Source organism: Anolis carolinensis, chromosome 5 (genome assembly GCF_035594765.1).
Source record: "Anolis carolinensis isolate JA03-04 chromosome 5, rAnoCar3.1.pri, whole genome shotgun sequence".
Taxonomy (NCBI): Eukaryota; Metazoa; Chordata; class Lepidosauria; order Squamata; family Dactyloidae; genus Anolis; species Anolis carolinensis.
Genome location: NC_085845.1, coordinates 165,225,772 through 165,243,766, shown reverse-complemented (window position 1 = coordinate 165,243,766; position 17,995 = coordinate 165,225,772). Strand labels below are relative to the sequence as shown.

The following is a 17,995-nucleotide window of genomic DNA, read 5'->3' as shown; positions in this document are numbered from 1 at the left end:
ACTTTACTCAGAGTTTGGGAAAATTACCGCTTTATGCTTCCTCAGGTATTTTCACAGTAGTTGCCCAAAACATTTTCTAAGTTCTGTTACTGTGTTTTATATTATAATTTCCATTTTTAAATATAGTAGGATGTAAATCTTCTGGAATCACATTTATGAAGGGTTGTAGAAGTGTAATAGCTAAATTCTTCAAGGTTTCATGTAAGTGTATTTCTTAGCCATGGGCCTTTTAATCCAGGATACTGAGGATTGACCCTGGAAATTTATACCTGCAAATTATATGCTCTATCTTCTAGCAATATGTATGGGGAAAATTCATTCAGTTCATACAGTAATGTGCACCTATCTAATTTTCACTTCTGAAACCAATATGCAGTTGGAAATGCATTGATCCGTCATTATTCACACCTCACCAAAATATGCAATGCAGTTCTTCCCTCAAAAATATATTTCTGTTCAATGTTTTGTAAGCTCTGCAAATGGTTCTACTCTCAAAGTGGGGTGCATTTCTTCTCATAATAATTCTGAGAAAGCTATTTGCATCAACACTAGAGAAGTGAAAATCTCTCAATGCCAATTTGTCTGTTTTTGCTATGTACTGGAGGTATTTTTTCCTGTGCTGAAATTTCCTCAATTTAGACTAATTTATCCTAATTTATAAACACATTTGCCCTAGTTTGCACAAGTTATTTATTGACTACAGCAACATTTGCATATTCTTTCAATTATATTTATAGCAACTGTTTGCATTTTAAAATATGCACATTGCCCAGTTTATACTTTATCTTATGGAAAGGCCATGCAAGCCTTGCACAGGTACAAACATTAGAAGTCATGTGCAGATTTTTAAAAAATGTCACCCAAAACATTCCAAAATGTTTCTTTCGTTATGCATGTCAGGTTGGGCAAAATGTATTTCCCTTCATAATGGGGCTTATTGAATATTACAACATTTTTGATCCCTATTTTATAAGTGCTCTTAGATTTATGTTTTGAGAAAACTAAGGAGTGAATAAAGCTGCTAAGCAACTTTATGTTTTTAAATGTTGGCTCTGGGTATAATTGTACCAACTTCAATCCTGCTGAATCTTAAAGTAAGAACACCAGCACACCAATATCAAGTCCAATCTAAGGATCAAAACTGATTTGGCCATTCTGTATGCTGTATTTTCCATTCTTCATGTTTGTTTCAATAACTTTTGGCTTGGTGTTGTTCAACTCCTTACAGGAGAAATACTGGGGCTAAAGCCAGAGTCGAAGTAATATCAAAAAGCTCTTGGCCCTAATCTCAGATGGTGAGTGGTGGCTGCTGAAAGGTAAGCGAAAGACACTCTGCAGAAAGCTAGAAAGAGAGACAAAGAGAGAGAGAACGGGGTGTGTGTGTGTGTGTGTGTGTGTGTGCTAAATAGAGTTAGTTTGCTTCTTGTTCTGAGTTAGTTTGCTTCTTGTTCTGGATATAATGTACAATCCAATGAGAGGCACAAGATATTACCATGAATCTTATTTATATCACCAGTGTGGTCTAATGAATGTTTGCTACAATCTCAGAAGAGAAGAAACCTATTTTTCAAAGAAAGGGGGACAAAAACATAAATTTACAGTCATGGTTCACTAAGGAACATAATTGGACTCTTGATTTCCTCTGCACCAAGGCTCATTTTCTTTAACAGTATAACACAGTTTGGATGATAAAGAGATTATCATGAAGGATGGCAGCATGAAAAAACATGGACCATTTACCTTTTGAATATTGTTATTTGATGATACTATTTCTGTTTTATGAGAGATCAGGCTCCTTAGAGAAGGCAATCATCTTGGAAATGAGCTTATATTCTACTGGAAGTCTTACGGCTTGATCTCTAACAGCTTGATCTCTTGTGTCAGGCTATGATGTGTTCCACAATGCATTCTGTGTATCTGCCTCTCCAGGCTGATGTAACTGTATAGTCTATATGCTGGTGCAAGAATAGTAAAAACTGATTTTGCATTGGTGGCCTAAACTGAAAAAAAAATAAACAGAAATATGCTATCTTGTTACCTTTGTACAAGCCTAACTCAACAGTGCTATCATTTCAGAGTTATAACACATTTGAAATTATAATACAATCATTATAATAAAAATGGCTGCAGGTACATGCCAAAATGAATTAAGTTGCATGAAAAATCTATGTGCATGAAAAGTTCAATGAAGCATGCATTGGCTTTGCAATGAAGACACAAATTTGCATCTTTTTCCAGTTGTACAAAAGGTGTAAACGTTCGCTTCATTTCTTGCTTTGATATGAAAATGAAAAAAAAATCAAATGTTTCTGCACATTTTCTACCTTTCTGGGGTTTTGTCTGAAAATTGTGTTAAGGCTTTCCTTAAATTTCTCACAGCCTTCTGGGAAAAAAATCCAGTGAAAACAGAGTACAATCTTTTTAGCTCATACTCAAGGGTTACACCAGCAGTTGCCCTTTCCTGGTGCTCACACAAAGTTCATCAAAGCTTGCCTTTTGTGAGAGAGTGGGTCCCTGAACTCAATCTGGAAGGTTGAGTTGGCCAACTGCCTTTCTCATTGTACAGAAGAACTGTACCCACACTCCCTGCCATCTAAATGTCCACTGTCGGCATAACTGTACCAGTACAGCCCATTAAATACCTGCCTCCCTTCCCCTTTCACAAAATGGAAGGGAGCAATCAGCCAAGAATAGTCAACTTCCTTTCCTGCATAAATGATAGAGAGCTTTAAAAACCATATCTCAAAGTTAAGAATAAAAGCCACAAATGGCTAAAAATAAGAAAACAGTATTACTATTTTTACATTTTTATTCAATCAATTAACAGGGGAAACAGTCTTCTTTAAAGATGAAGATAGGCCCATGCATGTTCTGCAGTAACCTGTCTACTTCAATAAGCTGTGCAATTGTAGTATAAGGTATACTTCAATAAACTGTTACATTTGAGGCATAAGACAACACATACAACTAAAGTATCCCTGCTAAATCATTTGCAGAATGGTAATTTAATACTTCTATCAACCTATTGGTTTAGTGGGTCTACTCTGAGTAAAAAATTTAGGTAGAATGGCTGAAAATAAATGTGAATTTTCAAGGGTTTTTTTTTGCAGAAAAGTCACAGAACAATTCTTTCTTGAAATACAAGATTACAATAATTTTGAAATATTTTATTTTAAAAAATAAATATTCTATACTGTTTTTAGCACATTGAACGTTTTTACACAAATCAGTAGCTTTTTTGAGAACAATGCACTTTTTGCATAAAAACATGAAATGTTCACACACAAAAGTTCTCATGTGCAAAAGAAAAAATCATGAGAGTTGATTTTTTTTTGAAGAGCTCATTGATTTGAAGGCTAATAAAATTTGAGTATATTCTTTACATCCCCACTGGAAAGGATTTATTTTCTGCTTGAGCTCCTTCAAGGTTTGTATCCATCAGGTGATTCAATACTGAGCTAGGGACACCAATAGACTATATGTCATCTTCACAAGTTCATAAATGTTTGATGCACAGGTCTTTGTGGACAAATTGGCATGCACAAAACTGATAAAGTTCATGATTTTGCTAATATAAATGCTGAAAGATCACAATGACTAAATTCAATGTACCTTCAAGTTGTTCCAGGACATGTGAGGACATACTGGCATGGATGGCTCTTTATACCAGTAGGCCAGAGTTAGCCAAATAGTACATCCTACATATTACCCTGAAATTTCTTAAAACAACTAAAATCACCAGTCTTGCCAGTTACATATTTATTTGCCTTGCTGTCCTTATTGATTGAACTTCCCTCACAGTGGCACATTCTAAAACCAGAACAATTCCCTTTAAATTTTATTATTTGTTCCTTCATAATAGTGACCAAGTCACATCACCACAAAATCATGAATTCTGTTTACTACTGGACATGTTCTCGGTTGTTTTCAAATTGTTCAGTTTCACTGACTAAAACATTTTCAGAGTCCTTGGACTAACATCATACCTATCCACTAAAAATAGAGAATATGTAGGTATTATATGTTTCTCAATAATGTGTGGGTAATGGTATCAACTTTGCTAGTTCTGTTGCACCACCAAATTAAATCAATTTTTTATCATTATTATTATTATTATTATTATTATTATTATTATTATTATTATTATTATTATCAAGAACCACCACATATTAGTGATTGGCATTCAGACCACAAGGTTAACTTCAATGGCATTATTGACAGAAATTGTATCGTACTGAAACTATTCTGATAAATTATGAAAGGAATGTGTAGTTGTAACCTCAGTCGTCAGAAAGACTCCTACTGATTTGTGTTTTACTCATTGATATCAGTCAGATTTTGAACTGCTTAATTTTGGCAGAATTGTGACCATATTCAGAGCCAATGTGGTGTTATTAACCTAGGGACAGCTTCCAGGTCAAACACTTGAACTAACAGCTGTGTCCTAAATGAAAAGCAAACAAGATCCATGAGGCCTGCCCTTCTCCCTAATAGAAATGAGACTATTTTGCAAGCATATAACAAAACACTTACATTGATGGATGATAGCTCATTTCAAAACAAGGATGTAAATCTTTGACAATTCCTTTCATGCTTGTGAGAATGAATAATTTCTACAGTTTTCTCGCTAATGGAGTGTAACATATGTATGTGTGTTGTGTGAGGCGGGAGAAATGCACGAAAGAAATATGGAGGCGTTGCATTGGAAAAAAATGATGCATGTTTCTGGGTACTCAATTTGCTGTGGAGGAGAGAGTGTGTCTATAAAATTGTTGCATAAAATAACATTGATTCTTTTGAGCTATTACAAACGTATAACCACTGTAGCTATGTAGCTATGCATTCACTCCAAACCAACCAACCTTCCCTAAATCCCCACTTATTGGGAAGTGGTCAGTGCAATTGATGGAGATCTATTCACCTATTAAATAGGAAGCTGCAATCTCCAGTGCAACAGGCCATCTCCTCTTACGCCAAAGATATCTTGTATGAGAGTGGTAAGAACATCAATCAGCTGCTTCCTGATTAACATGGGAACAGACCCCCATCAGTTACACCATTCAAATCATTACTAGAGGTAGTTTGCTATTTCCTTCCTCTGAAACATAGTACAGTAGAGTCTCACTTATCCAACATAAACGGGCCGGCAGAATGTTGGATAAGCGAATATGTTGGATAATAAGGAGGCATTAAGGAAAAACCTATTAAACATCAAATTAGGTTATGATTTTACAAATGAAGCACCAAAACATCATGTTAGACAGCAAATTTGGCAGGAAAAGTAGTTCAATACGCATTAATGCTATGTAGTAATTACTGTATTTATGAATTTAGCACCAAAATATCATGATATATTGAAAACATTGACTACAAAAATGCGTTGGATAATCCAGAACGTTGGATAAGCGAGTGTTGGATAAGTGAGACTCTACTGTACCTGGTATCCATTGATATTTCTATCAAAGTCCTAAGCAGGATGGACTCTTCTTAACATCTAAGATCAGACAGGATCTGGTACTTGATCATAGCTGAGCAGAATATTTTACATATGACTCAATATAGTAGCTGTTCTGCATTCACAATTGCTATTTATTAAGGATTGTGGACATTATTGCCATGACTGTCATCCCACCCCAACTACTTTGCCAGGCATCTGTTGCATTGGAAGAAGGAGAGCAATTCTGTCAGTGACTGAAAGACAAATGAATGATGTTTCCATCAGGCTTGGGATGGATGGGTGTTATACCAGGGGACGTTACTACTAGTCATTATTTTAAAATCAAAATGAATAAACAACTATTTTGAATGATTAATGGTAACTATTTTGAGTTTTTGGACCAATAATATAACACGTTATTTTCATATTGTTCTGGAATTTAATTGCACACCCTGATTTAAGTTCAATAGGATTTGAGTGTTTAACAAGATGAACATATGCATCCAATATAACACAATGTATAGAATATGTTTGCATGGATCTATTCTACATGGCTTCCTCTTGCTGGAATGCAAGAGTATTTGCTAGATAGGCAGAATATAAAGCAATCTTCTTTTTTAAAACTGTACTATCATGTGATAAATGTGCCCTTAGCTTCAGTTTTCCTTTCTGCTTCTTGAAGCTGAAAAATAATAGGCTATGGAATAGATCTCTGTTTGTGAATCTTTCTCAGGTGATTCACTTACTGAGCCATTGCATCTACCACATTTGAAATCCCACAATAATACTGAAAGGAAATCAATTTATCATGAATAACTGCCCCCACCTTCCTATTCCTTGATATTCTGCAGAGTCCAATGGCAAACCTACACTTAAGTTTTAAAAAATGAAAGTTGGTGAAGCATAAATCATATAGAATGGTAAAAATTGCAAAACAGGATAGATATGAAACCCAAAAACTAATTAAATTCAACAAGCATCTCTCAACAGAAAACATACCAGTTTAGCTTCCATGTTAGTTATCACTTTTATTTCTTTTATGGATAATGCAACAAATGGGTCTTTCATGGTTGCAGATTTCATAATGTGATTCACTAGCAAAACCTGAGGGAGAAGGAGGAGAAAAATACATGCAAAAGATTAGATGGATGGATTACAGCATTCCAAGTGTGCCAAGGCCAAGATAAAAGGAATAGATAACTTACAACTTCTGATGAGATGAATTTAAAGCCAGCTACCAAAAAGGATTGAACCTTATTACTGTTCCTCACTATGAAATTCCCCAGACAGCTGAATGTAATTTTAAAAGGTCAGGGGAAGACGCCTTCCCATCATTATGATTGTGTGGTTTAAGGGTATACATTTGGTGAGGTTGCAGCTCTAATCATTTTTATTGACTTGCTGTTGAAAAACAGAGAGGCAGGCAAAAGGTAGGGCAGGTAAATGAGTTGTCATATATGCTATTTTCTCAAGTTTCCAATAGTATCCTGAAATTTTTTGGAGAATATTAAAAGCTTGCTAATTTGCTTTATGATATATATATGTCTGATGAGTGTAGCACATAATGTGATAACAGAATGGATAAGCATACACATTTGTACACATCTGAAGATAGTAAGCATTTTACAATATTAGAAAATTAAGCAATCAATTAATGTTGGTATTAACCTAAAATGCTATAAAATTGACATAAGCTAATTACTGTTCTTGTAAAATTAAAGTATTGATTTTGGAAATGACAAAGTGCAATATTTGCTGTTAATCTGATACAATTACTTTAGTTTTCAAAAATAATAATTTATGTTCTCATTCAACACAATAAAATTGCTGGTAATCAACATGTTAGCGCCTACTTCATGATGTTGTTCATGCAATTTACATAAGGAAAAATTTAGAACACAGACATTGGTAATGTGGGTGAAGATTAATTAATGTAAGATTTTCACTTGCCTTGCAGCCATAACACAAAATCAGTATTCTCTCTTAGTTGCTCTGAGACATTTTTAATGGATTTAAAACTACGGTTCTGTGATTTCATATGCTGCATTATGTTTATGGAACCTCTTGAAAGCTCACTATACAGTTTCCACTTGAATAACGTAAGAGATTTCCATACCTTTTCACAATTTCTTCCCCTAGGGAAGAACACATTAAAACAACAAACAAGAATTCGGAATTACACATTGAAGCCAGCAGTTTAAAAACCTGGATTGAATTCACTGCCCCAGTGACAGGAAAGCCACAAACTACTACTGGAAATGTCTCGCTATTGCTGACTACAGTTTGGTAAAAAGAAATGCCTCTAAGAGTAGCCAGTTTTTCCCAGGGGCCCTTTAGGTTAACAAAATATGTGGAAAAGTGCCTACTCCCATAACAAACAACATGAATTTTAAGATTGTTTGTGATGATACTTTGAATGCCCAACTCCTCTTCAAAGAAAAGGCAGTGACAATTTTAATATCCCATTTGATGATAAAGAATGGAATAAGGAGACTAGATACAGAAAGGTGAGCTAAATATGATCTACTTTATTTGATCTTTTAAAAAATGTAAGTTGTTGGACCTAAAAGAAGGAAGAAGTGGAAACAACCTGAAGTGGCTCCAACAGAAGCCAGGGGTCTACCCTAGACTACCTACTCAGCCTTTCCTTGGACAAAACACCTAGGCCATGAGGGCAATCTAATAGTAAGGTTGCTCCCCCCCTTGACTACTTACTGGAAGGAAAGTTCAGGCCACTCCTACTCAAGTCCCAGGACCTTATAAAAGAGAACAAAACCACTATTTACCCATGAGGATATCTTCTGTCTCCACTTCTCAAGTCCAATTATTTGTAGAGGCTGTTTCAGAGTCTTACCTTTCACCAAAAGGGTGCCAAGGTGTACAACAAAATCTTACAACCTCTTCACATGGGGCTAAATTTGGCAACATGCACTGATTCAGCCTCAGTCACCCAGCGAGACGGCTGGCTCCCATCAGATGATGCTGCCGTGGCTATGTGGTTGAAGGAGGACAGAGTCGGTGCATGCCACCACCAGAGCAACACAAGAGGAATCCTGTGTTGCCATTGGAATCCATGGAGGAAGCCATGTGCTCCATGTATGCTCACGCTTCCCTCAACTAACCAATCTCAGCTGGAGCCATGTGATGCGGGGCGTAGGGTGCCGGGTTCCCCATGCCCCTCTGTGAAGCAGAGCACCTCCAGTGGCCATGTGACAAGGTTGTTAAATTCTCCCCCTGCTACATGCTAAATAAAAGCCTGTTACAGACACCATCCAGAGCTATTTGTTAACTGCTGGGGTAGGCCTGGGGCTGCAGTCTACTCATGAGAAATACAAAAGCAAGTAACAGAAGAGCTGGGTGGTGATGCTCTTGCTTCTGGTCTCTTCAACAGGATAAACAAAACTGCCATAATCAAAGACCATGAGTAGAATCTGCCATTTTAAAAAGGGTTTCTCACATTTGATATTCAACACTAAGATGTTCAGATTGGAGTATCAATTGCTCCATCCAACATAATCAAAAAATTCCAAATGCATCAATTATTTCAGTTTTGAAATGGCAATGTCATGATTCCTAGCGTACACAGCATTCCTTGGAACTACATGTTCCTTCTACAGGTAATTTTATGTAGGCATAATTACTGGTTAGGCCGATGTACGTATCTTTAATGATTTGTAGGAGTTATTTTATTTCTCCCTAGGTAACACCTTTACTCTTTGCATGGAAAAGAAAACAGATTTCATTCTCTGATTGGCCATGGAGGTGTTCCATGGAGCTGTTCCAACTATCCTTATACACTTGAGAACAAAGAAGCAGCATCTGCTCTTATCCAGAGGAAAACATCTGCCTCTTCCACTTCTCACAGGTACACAAAGACATGCCCAGATGGTTCTGGAAACTGCTATGTGCAGCCAATCGTCAGAAGATGCACAAGTGCCCAGGAGCTTCCAGATACCCTTGCAGACTTGGAAGGTGAGAAAAAATCATCTCTCTCCAGATCACTGGCATAGCTATGCTACTAAAGATGAATGAGTTTTTAGGAAAGAAGACTACCTCCCCCTCCCCCCGCCATCCCCCCATCATACAATCCAAATGTTCTATTTACTGGAGCAAGCCACTGTTTTCAAGTACATCTCTCCCTTTTGTCCTTATTTAAGCTGTTGGGAATGTACTTGAATTTAGTTCTTTAGATTTCAGTCATCTCTTCAGAATCTTTGACAGTATCTGCTGATGAGGGGTGATTACCAAAAACTCCCCAGAGCAATTTAACGCTATCATTACACATGATAACATTATTAAATACTAATACAGCATTAAAATAGTTAAAAATTTTATTAAGACAATTCTTGTCTTAATTAAATTTATGGTCTACTTTCCAATACAATTTATTATAGATTAATGTAGGACAGATCACTACAGAGTAAGCAGGAGGAAGGATATCTAATTATGGATGGATGAGGGTAGGTCAGGCAGGAAAATCAGTGCAATGTTAAAAGTATCCTACAACATTAAGTTATAATTGTTGGTGGATAGACTAGCTTTTAATAGCCTTAGGATTTACATGAAGCTTTCATTACAGCCAAACAAACAATCCTTTCCCCTCATCCACCCGCAAACTATTATCATTATGCTTTAAATTTATCATTCTTTGAGCCTCTATAGAGTTCTATGACCTCACAGGAGTTCAGCCAGTTGTTGCCTATAGCTTTCCCAAAATCTCCAGACTACTTTATAGTACAGATCAGGTTATTTGTTTGTTGGAAAGGTGCCAGTTCTGAACCATGACTACTTTGCAGGGCTTAGCTATATTGATTGATTTCTTATTTGATTCAACAATTTATGTCTGGGGTTATTAATAGCCTATACACAGAATAATGAATAGCTGAAAGTTTCATTAAAACCAAACCAAATGTAATATGAAAAAGAGGCTTTCAATGACAAGCATTATATTACTAAGAATATGTCCGATCTCAATTATCTATGAAAATACTAATTAAAATATCCACAGACATATTTAGAAGCATAGCTTTTGAGTTAAATCCTTTAAAAGAAAACCAAAGGGTTTCTTTGAAAAATTTATGATTCACTAGCAAACTGTAATATTTATGTATTAGCATTAATTTACCCACTAAAATGAGAAAGATTTAAAGTTGATAATAAAAATTGAAAAGCTGTGTGAATTTATTGTATATATATATAATATTTTATCTAATCTCTCATGTGAACATTGATTTACCTACAGGTACAGTATCATTAGACTAAGCTTTCAAAAGGTAAGTTTGGAAGCAATACAATTAAATCTTATTTATACTGCAGCAGAATCTCATTAATATTTATTTCAAAAGAGAAAAAAGAATAAAGAATTCTTTGCCTGTCACCAGTTATAATAGGTATGTTACAATTTTACTTGAAAGGTCAGCACACACAATTCTATGTGAGAATTTACACTTTAGGTAAAACAATTACTTTTTAAAAAAGAGGGGAGGCAATATTTCAACATTTCTTCTCTGTTCAACTAAATGCAGTTAATATACTAAATACTGGAAGACTCAATCCGCCATTATCAAAACAGCTTAGTGATAATTATAGGGCTTTTAAAGAGATGTAGCCTCAAAAATAGGTGTGAAAGCAAATCAAATTCAAAAGGAATTCTTTGGAGATGGGACTGGAAACTTTGTGGATCCTATGCTAGAATTGGGCAGGGTGTGTGTGTGTGTGTGTGTGTGTGTATATGTGTGTGTATATATATATATATATATATATGAACCCTAATACCTGATTCAAAAGATACACACTTAAGAATGCTGAGCCTGGAAAAATTATCTGTGTATCAGACAAAATGGGATGGACACAGATGTCTATCCCTGATTATCTTATATATTTTTATTTCAAAAATGCAAGTTAAAATGTTTAAATATCATTTTGCTGCTGTTATTGTGAAACCCCTGCCAACTCCTGAAAGTAGATCTTCATACCTCTGATCTTTATCATTGTAGATTTTTTATAGGAAGGTATAGTATAAATGCCAATAAATATTAGCCTAGAAGTTATTTTCTTAGTCATGCAATGCAAATGATACCCAATTTTCAGCAGATACCATCTTGAACTGTATGAAACCCAAACTACTATTTCTTTTTAAAATGAAAAAAATCCTCAAAGGTGCCAGTTTATTTGAAAACCTGTACTGCTTCTGTGAGCAAGAACCTGTTGAATTATGTTCTGGCTGCTCCATTTTCTTAGTTCTCTTCATGATCACTGCTAGTCCAAATAGAGTATCAGTATGAATTATCATCATGCAAAACTAGTGTCCACAAGTATTCAAAAGTAAAAGGTAAAGGTTTCCCCTGACGTTAAGTCCAGTCATGTCTGACTCTGGGGGTTGGTGCTCATCTCCATTTCTAAGCTGAAGAGCCGGCGTTGTCCATAGACACCTCCAAGGTCATGTAGCCGGCATGACTGCATGGAGCGCTGTTACCTTCCTGCCGGAGCAGTACCTATTGATCTACTCACATTGGCATGTTTTCGAACTGCTAGGTTGGCAGGAGCTGGAGCTAACAGCGGCCGCTTCCGCTCCCGGGGTTTGAACCTGGGACCTTTCGGTCTGCAAGTTCAGCAGCTCAGCGCTTTAACACACTTCTCCACCGGGGCTCCAAGTATTCAAAACTAGTGTCCTAATCTGACCCTTTCAGCACATAGGAAGAGGTTTTTTTATTGTGTCAGAAGCAACTTGCAAATCACTTCTGGTATGAGAGAATTGGCCATCTACAGAGCCCAGGGGATGCTGGATGTGTTACTGGGAGGCTTCTCTCATGTCCCCGCATGCTAGAGCTGATAAGAGGAAGCTCACTCCATCTTGTGGATTCAAACCAGCAACCTTCAGATCAGCAACCCAACCTTCAGGTCGGGAGTTTAACCCATTGTGCCACCGCGACTCCTCATAGGAAGAGTGATGGTAGCAGCATGTATTAAGAAAAAGGATTGGAATAGAACTTTCCTGTCCAGGTATCTGCAAAGGACAACTATACTCTCAAGAATCCTATAAACTCCAGAGTATCCTCCACCTTTACTTAATGTAGAGCAAACTTGGGTGAAAGGCAAACAAATCCTGGATAGCTACTGGATGTTTCCATGCATCATGAAGATTGCCAGGGCGATTCAGGGTGATATATATGTGTGTGTGTGTGTGTGTGTGTGTACACACACACACACACACACACACACACACACACACACACACATATATATATATATATATATATATATATATACATACTAGCAAGGAATAAAGAGGGCCCTACTCTTAAAGATGGGGGAGGCTGAAACAATGCAGAGCATTTGATAACAAACAGCCAGGTAATTGGAAAGAATGTAGCATCAGAGGGTGGGGCTGGGGGAAGAGGGCTGAAAAGGAGAATGCTGAGAAAGGGAGGAGGACATAGACAAAAAGATTTAGAGCCATGTGTATTGCCCGTGGACCTGTCTAATAAGAAGATTCAATAAATATTTTTGTGAGCATTTTTGTAAGCTTGCTGGGTGATGCTTGTGGGCTTTTTATCAAACTTTTTTTGGAGAAGTAAACTCCATGGGAGTAGATCAATACCACGGAAGTAGACCAATCTGTGACACCAGCAGTGTGTCTTTTGGGGAAGGGATTTAATTATTGGCAAGGAAGTCTGAAAATGACAACCTATATGGTGGCAGATATCTGTGGCCATGAACAGTGAGGCCCAGGGCCAGCTCCTGATCCAGGACCAATTGTGAGTAGCACTTCTTCTGACTAAAGAGGAATCACCAGCCAGGCGGCTTATTTCATGTTTCCCCCCTCAAACCATACAATGCTTTTCTAAAACTGAATGGTACTTATTTCCAAATATATGTTAGGGTAGTAAAAGCAAGCACTATTTTCTTTCTTTCATTCATTTGCATGATTTGCAAATAAAAACCTGCACAAGCTCAAAATATTTCTTTTTAAATTATTAGTTGGTTATTAGATATCAATCATTTAATTATTATTTAGTTAGTTACATCCATATCCTATCTTTTTTCCAATGGATTCAGGGGCAACATGCCAAGTTTTCCTTCTCTCCACTTATCCCCATAATAAAACGTACAATCGAACAAAAATGTTTCCAAGATTAAGTCTGAAATGAAATAAGAATATTGCGAGTAATAGAGGTCAGTGGTGTTCTTTTTAGATGGGCTGTGAATTTCTGCTGAGTTTTAATATAAATCTTAAGGTAGCCCTTATAGATACTTAACCTTGTCACAACAATAAACTCAATACCTTGGATAGCTCCTTGTTTTAACTAAATTTCTGAAGGAATACACTGCTCTTCTGACATGGACACCACTCGTTGCCAATAGTTATAAGATAGTTCAGCCACAGCACATACATTGTAGAACATTTCCAAAATCACAAGTACAAAAATAAAATGCAAGAAGTAGAGAATTGTGGAGTCATCAGACTTTTTTCAGAGATATATTTATAACAAAAACTAAAAAGATATAGCAGTTATTTGACAGAGTTCAAAAATCCAAGAAAATTCATGAACAAATCCCACACATCATTTCCATTAAAGTTCAAGCCACTAGCATGTAGCTTCCTTCCATCCCTCAGCACCCCTTCTCCTGTACAAATATATACAAATATATGTTTGAGGATATCTTCAAAAATGAGATCCTGGACTTGGCACTTATTTAATTTGACTGGGATTCAACCAGCCATTTTTTTAAAAAGTTTACTGAGATGCAAAAGCACAATTAATTTCCAATGCTATAATAGCCACCTTTCATGTTACATACAAAAATCATATTCAGTTTGATATTAAATGTAAGAGTTTGATCACCATTCATTGGGGGGAGGGGGGAGAGAAAGCTTTCGAAAATGTCTTTAGATATTACTATATCATCCAAAATACTTTTGATGCCCTGGGCTTGCCATCTGAAATTCAGTTACAAACAACTGAGAAAACGTACTAGCATTTATCAATTCAGCAGAAAGATTCAGTCACTATATGAAACTGATACAGCAAAATAAGTACCTGGTGATGCTACCACGGCAAAGCAGTCAACTTTGCACACCTACAGATGAGTTAGGATTTACTATTGATGTTTCTTGGATACTTTGTAGATCCTGTAACATGAGACTCAAATTGGGATGGAGAACATGTAGTCCCCTCCCGATGCAATCGGATTGCAACACCCTTGGCTGCACAGTCCATGGTGAGACATGATATCCACCCCTGCCCCAGAACCAATTTAAATGACCGCTGTGCTAATCACACAAATTTTAGGATCAGAATGCTAATACCCATTAGGGAATTTGCTTCCAGCAGTTTTATTTTGCAATCTTTACAGAAATGTACAGCATTTGTACTTTTTCTGCCAACCTCAATATTTAATAATTCCTTTTCCATTTAAGCTGCTGAGAATTGCTTCCCTGTATTGTTGCAGTTTCTTTATTAGTATTGAATTATTTAATACTTATATTACAGTAGCACCAAGAGACTATGAGCAGGCTCACAGGAACTGTTGTACTTTGCATTGTACAGTCATCATTTTTGCCCTAAGGGGATTACATACCAGTTTTAAAATATGTTGCAAGATCATTACTATTTGACCTTGATATTTTCATGCTATTCCTTTCATTTTCTCATTTGTTGATGCTTTCTAAAAAATCTCACTATTATAATATAGCTGACATGTGGCACTTAGAATGCAGGCCTAAGCATATTTCTTACATGCCCTCAGTGAACTCCATGGGGTTTATTTCTGAATATACATGCTTAGGGCATTGGTGTCATTTTCTTCCTTCTAATGCTTCATGTGCATAAGACTTTCTCATTGTAATATGCTAGACATGTCACTTTAAGAGTTAGGCTTGGATTGCCACAGTCAAGGTGTTGCATTCAAAAATGCAACCCATGTACCATCTATGGTGTTATCCTCCAGGAATATTTGCACCAATTCATAAGTTTTTTGTGTAGGCTGAACAAAAAGGGCAAGACAAACAGCGTAATATGACAGGCTGTTGTTGACAACACCTTACACTATACAGACATGTGAGGTAAATTAGACTGAAGGTAGATTGCTCAGAATGTTTTCCCTGATTAAAGAAAAATGAATATTATTACTTCTATACTTGAAGGGCTCTCACAAATAGTATCCTTTTTTTTGTTTTATGATCTGAAGAGAGTTGTTCTCTGAGCTCTTACAGGTGTTCAGGTAAAATGCAAAAAGTATCTTGTGACAATTGACCACTTAATTCACATTTTGCTTGAAATTTTGAGACACCTTTTTGTGTCAAGAACAAGCAAAGGTGAGAGTGTTCTTTGCACCTCATAGTTATTGATGTTCATTGGTTTGGTCATCTCTGTTTTTATTCTGTGATACTTTTCATTCTACATGCATACCTCTGTACAAACCTTAAAAACAAAACAAAACCCTGAGTCTGTTCTCCAGGAGTGTATTTACTCCTTACAGAAAGATGTAAGGCAGTAGCAATGTGTGCTTATCTTCTTCTTAGGACTATTTTTGGGCTTATAAGAAGCTCTATTTTTCTCTGTTCTCTTGTTCCAGTTGGGAAGTGACTAGAAATCTATTTCTGACTTCAAGTTTTAGTTGCTGTTTTTTTTAAACTGATTTTCAGATGGTTTCAGGCCCAGGCAACAACCTTAACCTCCTGAAAGGTCTATGAGGTTCATGAGGAACTTTCTAGATGACTAGGCAAGTAGAAAGTTAACAGGCTAAGATATATACTTGTTGAAGGAATGGTATTGGGGAGAGGTAGGAGCCAGACTACATTCAAAGTAGCCTGAGCTAGAAAGAGAAGGTGATGAATGGCAAAATGAGGGATGTGTAGGAAGCATTACATGAAATATTTCCCCTTAGAAAGGTCACCTGGACAGTTCAAATCAGTCTTTAAAAATGGGAGAAGGAAATGGGGTTGAGGAATAAGGAATGAATTTTTCAGCCATTCAGTCATAGATATGGAACATGACAATTTAAACATTGCCCACACTGGAATAAATTATTTCCCTAGCTAGAGATCTAAGACCTCCCACCTGTTATTTTACTATGCTTACCATTTGTTGTTGCTGTTGTTGTTAATGTGTGTTTTCAAATAATTTCTGACTTACAGCAACCTAAGGCAATGGCAAATCCATCATGGAGATTTATACAGATGCAGTTTGCCATTACCATTGCCATGAATTTCCATGGCCCAGTGGGAATTAACTCTGGTTTCTCAGAATCCTAGTCTAGCACTCAAACGACTACTCCATACTGCCTCTCTTAATCATTTCCACACTTTACCTGAAATGTAAAGTAATGACTAAGTCCTATAACCAAAAAAGCAGTGTCTTATGACCTCAGCATACAGGGCTTAAACTGGCAGCAAATCCAGTTAAGCTCTAGGTCATCCACGGAGCCCGCCGACTCCCATCAAATGGTGTTGGCAAAGCTCTGTGAGTGATGTAGGGTAGAGCTGCCACATGCTGCTACTGTGGCAACACAGGAGGTTTTCCATGTTACTATAGGAAGCAATAGGGGAAGCTGCGTGATTGACGCTTCTCCCCAGGAGATCAGCTGATTCAGGAGCCGGGTTCCCCATGCGCCCAATGAAGATCACGTGATTCGCCATGATGCATGGCAATTCCGGTGGCAGTGTGACAAGGCCATTAATCAAGCCTCTTCTATTTCCTTCTATATTACTTTAGTGCTACTGCTGAATATGGTGGGCTGCTCAGATCTTCATACAGTTGACCAATCTATAAGCACTTTTCATTTTCCAATGACTATATTCCAAAGACAGAATCATACATCAGTTCTATTTGCTTCAAGCCTTCATGAAGGCCTGCACACTGTATGCATGCAAATGAATATGTCAAACTTCAAACAACACATTTTTGCTACCATAGTACTTGCAGTGACTTTTTTCAAAAGGTAAGATTTCAGATATTCTACCTCATCCTTCGCATAACTGAAAAGGCTTTTTTTTCAGTTTTAAGGTTCAGAGCAACAACAATTAATTTTACCAATTTCTTTGCTTACTTGGTTTCCATGAATTCATTACTGTCTTTATTAAATTGGCAGGACACTTTTCAGGCTTTTAAAACGTTATAGTGGAAGGAGAAAAGAATTTGCAAATGTATTGAAAAAAACCTAATTGTTTCAGCTTGGATGTAGCAACGTGGCATGGTATCAAGTTTTTAATGGGCCTCTCTCTGTTCTCATGAGTGCACATGAGCAGGCACATGCTAAAACAATGGCTGTGTTATCAATAAAGCACAATATCCACATTAACGCTAGAAGCAAGTCATGAGAAGCCCAGCCGACATCCCATCTGCTCTCGAGAATTAACTTTAGGAAATCATATGTAATATAGACATTTCTGCCTGCATATCATAAAGCCTTGACATATCCAAGCTTTCATTAAAAAGGCCCTGAGATGTGACTTGAATAACAATCTGTCTCAGCTAATTAGTATTTTCAGTTCAGCATATTCACTTTCAGACGTATTGCTGTTTGCACATGGTAATTTAGGTAAACAGATCCCAT

General features: G+C 36.8%; 1 long non-coding RNA gene across 4 annotated transcripts in view; it reads right to left on the bottom strand.

Moving 5' to 3' along the window:
• The window catches only part of LOC103278869 (uncharacterized), a 115,945-nt gene that overhangs the window by 12,100 nt on the left and 85,850 nt on the right, over window positions 1–17,995 (bottom strand). For 2 of the 4 annotated variants that reach the window (XR_010006800.1, XR_010006801.1), the window contains exon 4: window positions 6,437–6,541. This is a non-coding gene — a long non-coding RNA (uncharacterized LOC103278869). Of the gene's footprint in view, window positions 1–6,436; window positions 11,162–17,995 lie in introns of those variants that run through there. The other 2 variants (XR_010006803.1, XR_010006802.1) reach the window with 2 other exon arrangements.